We start from the raw sequence: 13,961 nt of genomic DNA, 5'->3' as shown, positions 1-13,961 counted from the left end.
TAGTGCAGGTTGGTATTTCACCTCTGTTTTCATTAGACTGATGGTAAGGTAATAATTCTTTCCTCTAGCTGAGAAATCTGTCTTCAGCCATTTGTTGATCTTCTTGAACGGGCACTGCAGGTGCCCAGAAGTCGCCCTAAAGGAGGTTTTGAATGAAATCTTAAATAATGCCGGTCGGCATCACGGAGAGCCAGCAGCACAGAAGTCCCCTAGATCTTCTGTGCTTATTGCTACGTGGGATCACATTGACCCAAGGAACAACTCAAAAGAATGACACAAGGTAGAAGAACTTGTGACAGTCACACATTTATTACTCTGGCATAATTCAAGCTTTTGCGGTAAGTGACATTAAGGCAGGCAGTCCTTCTTCATGAGAGGTTTCTATAAAGCAGGGTGGTGCAGTGGAAAATGCTGCAGACTGTCTCATATAGTTCCACCCTCTGGATAAATCTCCTCATGGCTCCGAGCCACCATTTCCCCATTTCTCAAGTGAAGATAAGAACGAATACGCGCGTTTTAATTGGAAGCACTGATCAAGACAATACAGCTATTAGCTTTTCTCCAAGACTGGAAGAACAACTGAGAACCAAGATAGGCACGTGTCTTTAATGAACTGCAGGTCCTGGGTTGTCTCCTTCTGGCTTCTGTGACGGTAAGCACGGAAGGACGGGGAAAGGTATCCGCTGAGTTAAACGATGGTCCAGGAAGGACCCCCACCTCCACTCCCGGCCGCTACACACACACACACACACACACACACACACACACACACACACACACACACGAGGAGGCAAAGAAGCCATCTGAGCTGATTTCTGGATCTGAGGCACGCGATGGAACTTCACAAGGGGGCTCATACAGTGTGTGATTCACCTGTAGAGACGACACACTGGAGGGCATCCACTCCCTAGGAGGCAGCCATCACAAGAGACAAAGTCTTAGACTGTTGGTCCTAACTCCTGGGACTTCCGTTATGAGTGAAGGTCCCTTCCTTCCCATCACCCTGTAGGGCACATCCAATGACCCAGCCACCTGCACACCCATCTCTTGCCTGGGAAATGATCCACATTAAATATAACTGTGGATGACCAGGTGTCCTGGTTTCCTCACAACAGACTGCCTTACACATTTTGTGTCCGAGTGAATATTATAGCACACCCACCAACTCTCTGCATGTCTGGGTTTAAACAATAAGTCATGTAGTGCCCTAAACACAACATTAAGTTTCCTGTAGCAGCCATCTCCACCTCCAGTGTATGCGAATACACAGCCTTCTTACCATAATCGCTGCTGGCTTGTGCTGTACAAAGGAGTTACTTACTACTTTACTATTTCCACTTTGTAATTTTCACATAACATTCTGCAGTCATCAATACTGTTTTCACAGCATCCTGAGTTAATGGGAGTAATTATAAAAAATAGTGGTTACTAAAATGTGCTGCTTCCAAGTATTACATCAAAAGGTGATTCTTTTTAAACATTTCATACATTTATACAATGGAGATTGGTCGTAGCCACCACATTTGCTCCCTCCCAACTTCATAGCCTGGTTTTGTTGTTGCTGTCAACACACTGAGGCCAAATAGGGCTGCCTGCGCCTGGGTGTGACAACACAACAAGGCATAGGCAACCTAGGGAAGGTGACTTTAAAACGTCTACAAGTCGTTTTCAAAGATTTTTAAGATCGTTTTTTTTAAACATTTTTTTTGATTCTTTGGGAGTTTCACATCATGTACCTCCAACCCCATTCATCTTCCAGTCTCTCTGTATCTACCCTTCACTCTTGTAATGGCCCCTGTGAAAGGAAAACCAAAAAAGAAATAATAAAAATAAGAGAGAAATAAAACAAAAAACAAATAAGAATACTAATTGAAAACAAACAATAAGCAAACAAAAAAGCAAGCAAGAAAACGGCTTCGCGTCCTCTGGCTTTCCCACTTCTCCATCGCCTCTGTATTTGTCTTGGGCATTGGGAGCTGCTGTTTGTCATGCAATACACCCTCTTGTCCAAACAGCTTTACTTGCGCATGTTCATTGTATCATGTGCCGTTGGTCAGCTCCAAGACTCCTGGCTTCCGGTACACCGTCAATACCGGACCCTCACCAAAACTCCTCTTGGATATCCTGCCACTATGGTCAGGGGTGGAGCCAGCTCTTCCGTAGCGGTGATGAAGAGTGAGGCCACTTTTCCCAAGTGTGGGGGGTGCCCTTCCATCAGGGACACACAGTCAGCCCTCTGGTCAGGAAGGGACGGCTCTTAACAGACAAGTGAGGAGAAGGGCGAGCTAAGCACCAACCACCCTCCTACTTTGACACAGGATTTCACACATGGTTCAACACATGGTTCCCATGGGGCTCTGTGGTAACAGGGGCAACAGACATCAACACAGACTCCGACTGCCGCAGGACCATGGATCCAGACATGGCCATCTGCAGCAGCTTGGGCCCAGATGTCACCATGGCTCTGGGTGGCAGCCCAGGTCTCTCAGATCAGTATGGGCCCAGCAGCAGCATGGTCTCTGGACTTCAACGTGGTCCCAGGTGGCAGCCCAGATCCTGGGAAGTCTCATTGCCTTCGATGGTCACAGGAACCACAGACCTCAACACAGACTCCAGCTGAGGTAGGACCACAGACCCAGACATGGCCCTTGCTGCAGCTCAAGCCCTGATGTCTCCAAGGCCCCAGGTGGAAGCTCAGGTCACTCAGATCAGGATGGCCCCCGTAGTGGCATTGATTACCCTGGGCACTGAAAGTAGCCGTGTGTGATGGCCCAGACCCCAGGCATCCTCACAGACATCTGTGGTAACAGAAGCCATGGACATCAACACAGACTGAGGCTGCAGCAGGGCCACAGACCCAGACACAGTCCCTGGCAGCAGCCCAGGACCAGACATCACCACAGCCCTTTGTGGCAGGCAGACTTCCCACAGCCCACCACATGCTTGCTCACCATAACGGTGCTTGACCATCCATGCCACAAGATGCTGGGCAGCCGGTGGTTTCTTCTCCCCGCCTAGGGCAAAGGGTGTGTGTGTGTGTGTGTGTGTGTGTGTGTGTGTGTCTGGATCTGTGTCTGTGTGTCTGTGTGTCTGCCTGTCTGTGTCCATCTCCATCCTCCCACTCCTAACCAAAGATTTATTTTTTATATCTAATTATGTGTATGTCTGTGCATATGCCCATGAGTATGGGTTCCCAAAGAGGTCAGAGGAAATCACCAGGTGCTCTGGAGCTGGGGTCACAGGCTGTTGTGAGTCACCCAGTGTAGGTGATGGGAGCTGAACTAGGGTCCTCTGCCAGAGGACTGTTAACTGCAGCCTTAGGTGATGCTTTGATGATGAAGAATTATCCCCCAAAGCACCGTGGTCAAGTCAAAGAACAGATCTTCCCTTAACTGTCAATCAAGCATCAACTATTTTTTCAATTATGTGTACATTCATGTCATAGGAGAGAATTCTGCACATGAAGGCAGTGCTCTCCAAGTCCAGGAAAGGGCACTGGGATCCCCTGGAGCTGGAATTCCAGGCAGTTTTGAAATGCTGGATGTAGGTGCTGAGAACTGAACTCTAGTCATCTGCAAGAGCAGTGTGATCATTTAACACTGAGCCATCACTCCTGCCCCAACTATTATTATTACCAGTGTCAAATTACAGTATCAATTAAAGAATTGTTTTCACTGATTCAGTGTTCATGTATACAATCATTTAACAAATAATGAGAATATTCCTGGCATTGTGAAAAACGGCAGAAACAGAACAATGAAGGCAAAATCTCTGGCCGTAAGAGACGTCACTGGAAATGGGGGAAAGAGATGAGCTAACTGGAGTGTGTAATCTCATTGGAACAGCACACAAGCATGGTAAGGCGCTGGGGCTGGAGTGGTAAGGGAAGTGGAGAGGAGCTGTCCTGAGGTACATGCGAGAATAAGTGAAAGAGGAAGGCGAGGAAGAAACTTTCCTTGCTGTGGATGGGGTTTGGTGATGAAGGGTTAAATAGCAGACATAGGCCTCCTACCCCCAGAAAAACAAAAGGATAAGGAGGAGTGGGAGAGGAAGAGAAGACGAAGGGAAAATATTCTCCTTCATATAGTTTTTGGTACTAAAAGGTAAAACAGTAGATGAGATTTAAAAGCCAGGAAGCATCCTTTCATCTGGACACCGCTTCCTCTTCATGCCAAAGGGGGCAGCTCCTAACAGCAGAGGTGTCTGCAGGTGTGTGGGTCTGACTGGGCGAAGGAATGCATATTCAGGAAACTCTCAGTTTAGCATTTCACAGCTGCACTTTCCTGTGGGAGCATGTGATTCACACATACAATTGAAATGTTCACATACAGAGAACAAATTATGCCAATTTAAAAAAAACTGCATTTAACCTCATCTTTCTGAAATTCCATACTTTCAATCAGCAATAAAACATAAATATGAGATATTTTCAATTTTGTTTTCAGGTAAAAACGTCAATACATGGCACTTCTCTTTTAGGGAGAGCACGCCCCAGTTTTCACTTGTCCCCTTGGAGTACTCAGTAACCACATGGAGCCATTGGCTTTCATGTTAAAACTAGAGGGTTGTGATGTCCAAACCAACGCTATGATCCCAAATAAAATGAGCCCAGAATATCCGAGCTGGTTTTCATCATGTCTACTAATCCCTCACTAGCATAAACAGTGCTTCAAGAAAGGAGACAGAGATCCATGTTCCACCTTAAGGATTTCTCTTATTCTTGACAGCCAGCAATGTTTACAATGACAGCCCCTATATCTCATAACCAAACTATGATACAGTCTTAGGAAAATAAATATTTGGACTGTGGTTTACTACAAGCATTCTGGGCTCCACAGGATAGCGAGAGATTTCATTGCTACCCTGGTCAGCTTGCAATTGTACAACTATGGGGCCCTTCAGAACCAACCGCTTCATTTGAAAAGACGCACTCAGGGAAACCCTCGTACACAACGTCACTGTGGTTGATTGTGGTTTTGTAGTTGATGGTGGCTTTGTGCATTTTTTTTCTTACTGAAATAGCTGCAGTGTTATTTGTCTACAACACATTCAAGTGTTGAGCCAAGCCAAAATAAGGGCATTATGGAAAGACTCACTAATGGCTACCTTTGGGAACAGTGATATCCGGTCAATTTCTCTACCCATGAAATGACAATAAGTGTGATATTAAGCTCTTCACAGAATGAGGATATGAATGAAATACTTCTTTCTTTCCGAGTCCCAGTTTAGCACACCGCTTGTGATTATTGCTAAAGTCTTTTCAGTCTCCCAAAAGTGTTTGTGAGAGGCAGGGCCATCCAGTGAGTCACTTTTCCTTTATTCTCCTTGGTGGGTTGCTCCAAGCTGGCGACAAGAACATTACTAATTGTCTAGCTGGTGCCAGGGGCACTGGAGAGTCTGAGGAAGTCACTGTTAGCTACAACCCAGATGAAAGCTGATTACTCTCCAGAGGGGCAGCACGCTGTCCTAAGAGAATACGGGGCTGGTGCCTCCAAGTTCTCAGACAAGGTGCACAGCCTGGGGCAAGCCACTTTAATGGCAGCCTTCTCAGCTGTGGAAAACGACCCAGCAATCCTTACTGCTTGGGAGGAGAGCTGTGCTTATTAATTAGTTTGTATTTCAAAGTGCTCCAACAACTGGGAAGTTTCAGTATTGAATTAAGAACATTTTCCTTTCATCTTCTCCCTGACTACGTTAAGATGAAAGAAACCCTGCTCACTGGGGCTAAAAGAAAAATGGAGGCGATTGGGGCGGGTGGGGTGGGAGGAGCTAACAGACCTGACTTCAAGGTAGCAGCTCATTTCCCTGATGGTAAGATGGCATCCATTACAAAGTGCTTCACAAGTGAGGTTAGAAGGGCACCCAAACTTGCTCTCAGAAGCGCATTTGTTCTAGACTTAATTTTTATGAGCCATTCAAGAAAAAAAGAAAGAAAGAAAGAAAAGAGCGAGAAAATGAGGCAGATCACACTGTGGTGAGGAATTTGAGAATGAGAATTGGCACAAAGAGTATCCGGCTTTCTTAGAGCAGAAACAGGTTGGATCTGCTTGTATTGTATCCCTACCTGGGGATTCACAAATGTGTCTTACTTTGTCCAACTTACCTGTGTATGTTCTCCGGTTTTTTCTTGTCTTCCATTATCAGAAAGAAAAGGAGAGAAAGAAAGACACAGGAACAGAGTGACAAGGAGGGAGGGATCGAGGAGGGAGGGAGAGATGGGAGAGGGATGGGGGAGGGAGGGAGGGATGAGTTCATGTTTTCTTTGTGGGTCACTGTCAGTTCTGTGTCTCTGTCTATACTGTGGAATGCAGCTGCCTGGCTCACACTGAGCTTCTAGACTTCTTCCATTCTAGCCAAGGTCACATGACAAGTTTTCACCCCGGAGAAGGATCAGAAGTGGAGTTTCTGGGAAGTGGCTGTGCCTGCTCTGCTACCCAGGAGGGCTGGAAATGATTCTAAAGATATAGGCAGGCCAAGCCCCAGGAGAGAAGCCTGACTCCTCCGTGACTGCACAGAGAAGGCTCCTTCAGATAAGGCCTGCCTTGGGCCTCTTCTCTGAGAAATAGTTCCTGTTAAGTCACTGGTAAGTTGGTTTGTTGTTACAACAGCCATTGCTCTGCTAACTAACACGATATAAACCCACAGCTGGCTTTGCTTTTCCAGATTATAGCTGCTTTTTCTGCGCCAGACCATGAACTCCTTTAGGACTTGCTGATACCTAGTGCTTCGAAAGGTATAGAAGGTGTTTAACAAGTTCTTGTAGAAGGGGGCGGGGTGGGGGGAGGGGGCAGGGATAGGGGGAAGAGGGAGGAGGTAGAGGGAAGGGGTGGGGGGAGCGTTGAACCAATGTGTACGTTTCTAGTCACTCACTTCCTTTTGTGTTTTCAAATTCAACAGACACATTCCCACCTCCCCCACTCCCATCCCCCACTCCCACCCTCCCATTATCCAGAGGAGTATTGCTACTTCATAGTCTTCCAAGAGGATGGACACGATGCCATGAAGGAAATGGCCGGCCAGGAGAAAGCAATCCCTTAGAGTAAGCAATCCACATATCATCACCCAAGAGAGCTGAGCCATGGCCAATATCTCCATCAGCAACTTGAAAGAGTTGTCTGTCTTCCCAGCACAATAAAACTGGAGACATGAGCACCCGAGCTCCAGCCAGCACCCTCAGGAGGAGCCAAATCACATCATCACTTGTAGGTTTTAGGATTTACGACTGATCAGAGTGGAAAATAAAGGCTGATACTGCAGTTGGCAGAATTCATCACTCACAAGAGACAATGTGTATTAATAATAGGGAATTGTAGATATTCAGCTTTCTCTAATGAAGTCCTTAGCAATCAAAGAAAACAGAGATGCCAGCATCTTTGAGGGGAAAAAGGAAAACCAACAAAAACTGCTGTGAGTGGAGAACTCCTTTCAGGTAACAGGGAAGGCATTTCAATCCCCTGCCTTGGGGAAAGAGCTTCTGACCTGGCGGAATATGAGAGCATGTTTGCATTTGCTGCTGATATCCGCTGATTCAAGTACTGATCAGTGAAACTAAAAGCATTCCCTTTCCAGGGACCCTGTGAGGATGCTGCTGGGGTGGTCCTTCCTCTGCTGAGATGTCCCCTAGAACCACGATCCTTATCCAGAATAGTACACTTTTTGCTTTGTTCTAGATGTGCTCTAGAATATTCACCCTGGGGTCAAAGGCAAGAGTCATGCTGCTTCCAGCCCAGAACTCAAGACATTGTGGAAGAATTCTGATTAATTCACGATTTCAGGTGATGAAAATCCTTAGCCCTGTTTGTGACTTATGTTTCATTATGGTCAATGAAAATTCAAACTAGTGTCATTCGGGCCTAACATTTGCAAGTTGAAATTATTTACATGCATGTTAATGAAGCCACTGATTCTTGTTTGTTTAAAGATTTTATTACTTGTGTATGACTGGTAGGCTTGCATGTGTATTAGTGAACTGCTAGCGTGCAGTGCCCGAGGAGGCCAGAAGAGGGCGTCGGATCCTCTGGAACCGGAGATACAGAGCGTTGTAAGGCTTCCTGTGTATCTGGGAGTCAAACCTAGATCCCCTGGAAGATCAGGCAGTGCTCTTAACCACTAAGTCATTTCTCTAGCCACACAGCCCCTGTTAAACTGTTCATTGGAGTCAAGTTTCCAGCCTTCAACATTCCGCAAGATGAGGAGAGCACTCGAGAGGAGAAGCGAGCTACTACTACAGGTTCCTTCAAAAACGAGGCTCATCCCTTAACTCACCAGTGCTTGGGCCGGGTCCTCAAGCGTGTTTCCAGACTACCTGAAACAGACCACATTTTTATGACGTTTGTCTTTCCACGGTGAAGTGTACCTTAGGGAGCTATATTTCCCCTACATTTATTCTTTTTTAATCATTTAGGTTTTCCAATAAAACAACATTCACATTTTCTTCTCTCTCACCAGATGAGTACATTCATTGTTTAAATCCACAAAATTCCACACGGGCTGTGGCCGGGATGTTCTGAGTGAATCATTTGGAAGATAACGTGGTGTTTGAATTTAGGAAAAGACTTCCTTGGCTAAATGTCCAGCCAATAAACTAGTAGTAGTTAAAAAAATGCCGGGATGTTCTGAGTGAATCATTTGGAAGATAATGTGGTGTTTGAATTTAGGAAAAGACTTCCTTGGCTAAATGTCCAGCCAATAAACTAGTAGTAGTTAAAAAAACGTTGGCCCTGATGACCTTCCATTGAGTCACAGGAAAAGGTGAGAGTTGGGGTTGGGGTGGGGGAGGAAGAGAAACCACGTTTAAAGACACAGCTGGCTCAGGGTGTGAAGATGGGTGAAGATGAAGATGGGTGAAGGATGGGTGAAGAATGGAAGCCTTTAGGTCTTCCCCATAGACCTAAAGTGTGGTGTGACTCTAACCCAGGCTGATGGGAAGGAGACTCAGCACCCAATGTTCTGTGGCCATTTCAGACGCATCCAGAGCAGGCTACAGTAGACCAGGGGTGGGCGGCAGCTGAACCTGTGTGGATCGGCCCAGCGTCACCCACATTCAGGAGAGTGTCAGGGCCCCTGAGGGCTGCTCACCCAACTTGAGTTTGGTTCCAGAGCAAGAGGTAGAACCATGAATTCATCCTGATTCATCACAGTGATTCTCTAAAGTGACTGAATGAACTTTTTCATTGAGTAAAACAACATATATGTGAGCATGATTAAGAGTTGTATCAAAATAATGGATTAATGTAATTTAAACTAGATCGTGGTGTTGGTTGCACGGTGCTGTGCATATGGCAAAAGCCATTGCACTGTCCCCTTTAAATGAATTCTATTTGAGTTATATCCATAAATGGAAAATTTAAAGTATCGGTATGCTTACATTATTTATTTATGTGTGTGCACAAGTGTGCATGTATGTGTGTGTACATGCATGTCAGCACATATATGTGGTAACCCAGAGAGACTGGCATTGGGTCCCCTAGAGATGGAGTTACAGGTAGTTGTGAGCCACCTGATATGGGTGCTGGGATCCAAACTCAGGTCCTCTGTCAGAGCAGCAGGTGATCTTAACCATTGGACCATCTCTCCAGGCCTGCTTATGTAACTTACATATTTTTTCTTAAAACATCATTCACTGAATCTTGTTATTGTTATTATTACTAACTTCCTTCATATATGTTTTTACCCCTTTCAAGTCCTGGTAACTCCAGGATGTAAAGATATGCCCCAGTACTGATTAGTGTTGAGTAACGAATTATAGCTTTATTCTAATTTTAGAACTGACAACACAGGACAGGCAGTATTGTTTATGTTATGGGACCAGCAAGATAAATTATATCAAAGAAGGAATGTTTTTTGAGAATGAAGGTCCATATGCCTACCCTCCCTCCACCTGCAGGGTCCTCCCTCCACCCGCCTGCAGGGTCCTCCCTCTGCCCTCCTGCAGGGTCCTCCCTCTGCCCTCCTGCAGGGTACTCCCTCCGCCCGCCTGTAGGGTTCTCCCTCCACCCACCTGTAGGGTCCTCCTTCCACCCGCCTGCAGGGTCCTCCCTCCACCCGCCTGCAGGGTCCTCCCTCCACTCGCCTGCAGGGTCCTCCCTCCACTCGCCTGCAGGATCCTCCCTCCACCTGCAGGGTCCTCCCTCCACCCTCCTGCAGGGTCCTCCCTCCACCCGCCTGCAGGGTCCTCCCTCTGCCCTCCTGCAGGGTCCTCCCTCTGCCCTCCTGCAGGGTACTCCCTCCACCTGCAGGGTCCTCCCTCCACCCGCCTGCAGGGTCCTCCCTCTGCCCTCCTGCAGGGTCCTCCCTCCACCCGCCTGCAGAGTCCTCCCTCCACTCGCCTGCAGGGTCCTCACTGCCTCCTCAGGATACCGAGGCTCTGGGTGTAGGCTCATGCACATTGTGACTTAAAAGAGGTTACCTCCTGTGATGCCTTCCACTTCTGACACTGAGGTACAAAAGAAGTTGGAGGACATGGCTATGAATGTGAACAGGAGTAGTCATTTTTAAGATGCCTTCAAAGCTAACTCATAAACAATATTCAGTCACATGTGTCTTGTGTGACACAACTGCAACCATTTTATAGGTGATTGAATATTACAAGGCTTATATTAATTTCATAGTTGTTTTCTTTTTCTTTTCTTTTTTTGGAACATTGGTGAATCCAGAAAATAAAATACCATGATACTATTCAAACTATTGTGAAAAATCAGAGTTTTAAAGAATTTCTGAGAGATTGGCCATTTTTGTAGAGCTAATAAACTAAATTATGAGATTTAAAAAAGAGACAGACACCTACAAAACACATGCTCCTCTTCAACATTAGATTAAAAAGATATAAAGTCGCATTTCAATAAATGCCACCAAATAATAGACAACAAGAGGCAACTAGTTTCTGAGACAGGGCCTCACTGTGTAGCTCAGACTAGCCTTGAACTCAGGAGCTTCCTGACCCAGTTTTCCGCGTAGCAGGATTAGAGTGCTTGCGTGACATTTACATCGATCACTGAAACATTTACAGAAACAAACAGAGAAAACTGTTTTTACACTCACATTTTCTAGCTCTTCAATTATAACATAAAATTATGAGTGAGCAAACCTTGTATTAGAGCCTTATATGCAGACATTTAATGAACACTTTATACATCAATATTTAATTTTAATGTGATGAATGAGCTTTCCTCTTGCTTGTTAATTTATCTAATCTGGGTTAGATTGATGACAGTGTTATTCATAGGGGATAATGTATATCAAATTGACTCTATGTTTTAATAACACTTAAAACAGAAACCAATCTTAGAGATATTCATAGCAATAAGGAGAATATTGGGCATCCATTTCTTCCCTAAAATGAAATGAAAAATAATTTATTTGGAACATTTTTTTCAATTATTCATAAGCAAGCTCGTGTCACCCATTGATTCTGTAAAGTTACATTTAGATGCAGACTGGCTTTCAGACACACAGGAATTTTATATTTATAGATTTTTAGCTATAATTAGCAAATTAACCTTAAAATATTACATGTTTGTGCTCCTCATTGTATATAACTCACCTCGCGGGTCACCACTTCCTGATAGCTGCCAGTGTGTGAAGTCTATTCATGAGCCTTTTGGGTGTGAAACTGCTATAGACATTTGAGCCCACTTACTACCAATGCTTGAACACACCTCATTTCAGAGTAGAAACAGTCCATGTTGTAGCACTGGTCCCTGGGTCACAATTTGAGTAACTCTGCTGGCTGTACGAATCCAGCATTGCTTTCCTTCATCAAAGCAATTAAGGTCCCTTCTTACAACAAATGTAAGCCTAGGCTCAATGGTTAGACTCTCAGAGCTGAGGCTTTGTGATCCCTCCCATTTATGTGAAAGTGTTCCTGGGTTCTTCATCCAAAATTAACTCGCCAATGATTTTCCCAAGACTCAGATGAAGCATCATCAGATTTACAAAGTACAGATATATATATATATATATATATATATATATATATATATATTACTTGTTTTTTAAAAACAAGCAAAGCATACGTTGGACTTACATGTCTTACAAGTATTATTTCATTTTTATCAAGAATAAAAGCCCTATATGTAATTGGCAATTACCCAAAGAGAATAGATGGAAAAGTTATCAGCTTCCCCAAGGTCACACTGCTGAGTGTGCTGAGCCAGGCTTGCTGGCTCTACATTCACGGGTCTGAACCACCAAAGTAGCAGGCAAAAGTGGCCAGTGAAAGAAACAGGATGTCTGAAATATTCCCTAGGTCAAATTGCCAGGCAAAATAAAATAAATGTAAGGAAGTTTGAGAGGAATCAGCATCAGTTCCATTATTAGACTAATGTAAGTCAATTACACAAAGCAGGTTGTATAATTGACTGCTATGGCAGGCTCTTGGGCATCACCTCAGACCCCGCTGGTCTCCTTACCTCCAGCCATGTACTGCGTCCTGTAGAGGCTCTACAGATACCTCCACTCACAGCACCTGGCTTAAAGATGGCACCTTCTTGCCCTAGACTTGTCTCCTTTTGTTTTGTTTTTTTATACAGCTTAGTGGAGCATTCTTGATGTATAAAGCCCGTGTGTACTGGGCTGGAGAGGTGGCTCAGTAGTTAGTATTAGTTACCCTTGCAGAGGCTTGGGGTTCACTTCCTAACACGAACATGGTAGCCCACAGCCAGCTAGCTATAACTCCAATTCCAGTATACCAATGCCCTCTTCTGAACTCTTTGGGAACCATGCATGCACGTAGTATTTTTCAGACAAAATGCTCATATGTGCAAAATAAAATAAATACATATAAAATTTTCAAAACTGTTTCTGGTAGAAAACTTACGAGACCCTCCAGTGAGTCTTAGGCACTTGCAGAATTTTGCATTTCCTGGACTAAGGCCATTTGTCTAATTGTTTTCTTTGTTTTGGGTTTTATTTTTAACAAAGTTAATTATTAACCTTAATTAAGTGAAATTAGGAAGTGCCGAAGACTGTTCCTTGTAAACATATCTTACTACGTTTGTTGTCTACATAAAAATCTTTCTTTCTGCTTGAGCTTCTTTGAAAGGGATGGTTGCTATCTTTTTACGAGATCAACTCCTGAGAGATCTGGCCTCAGTGCCCAGAGCTCACAGAGAGCTGAAATGCTTCTATTCCCTCATAACCTCTTTTCTGCAATCTATTTCAAGTCTAAATCTGTGTTGGCAGAGACATTTGGAAGAGAATGAAACAGCTATGTCACTGCCTTAATAGAGGTGGTGGGTGTATCAAAGATGAAGAAGGGGCTGGTTTTTAAGAATAAGAAAAGACCACACACATTTTTAAAAACATGGACTGTTTCGTTGTATCCAAAAATGAAAGAGTGTGTTCAAAGCCTCCCTAACATACCTACTCCTACTCAGGTAATGCGACTGTGCCAACCTACTATTCAACTCACCCAAGAACCCAGATCATTTGTCTAAATATGAAATTACTCCTCTACAGATATTTAGAGGAGATCCATGGGTCTGTTCAAGGTTTGTTTTTTTTAATGATTCATAGATTAGCCATTGTGCTTTTTAGCTGAGGTCTTTGGACAGATTACAAAGCAGTAAGTCACCAGTTGTACCAAGAGAGAAGGTTGTATTTGTTTGCTTTTTTTGGGAGGGGGAGTTGGATCAGTCAATACATATTAACAAATAATAACAACAACAACAGATGCCCTCGGACCAGTGCACAATGTTTTCCCAGTTATGATAAGGAAGTCTATGGATAATCTTAGAATGGCTATTATGTAGATTGGTACAACGAGGGTGAGATGGAATTACAGAAAGTCAGAACATAGCTAAAAAGTAGGAACATGATGAAGGCACAAAAGAAAATGCAAATATGTACAGATTATAGCAGTCTTAAGGCTATCATCTGAATAAACTAAAATTTTGTAATTACATGGAAATAATGTACAACTTGATTCTAAAAATCAAGTTAAAATTTGTTTTACACCTTGA

Source organism: Mesocricetus auratus, unplaced genomic scaffold (assembly GCF_017639785.1).
Source record: "Mesocricetus auratus isolate SY011 unplaced genomic scaffold, BCM_Maur_2.0 Super-Scaffold_100004, whole genome shotgun sequence".
In the NCBI taxonomy this organism is placed as follows: domain Eukaryota; kingdom Metazoa; phylum Chordata; class Mammalia; order Rodentia; family Cricetidae; genus Mesocricetus; species Mesocricetus auratus.
This window is presented reverse-complemented; position numbering follows the sequence as displayed.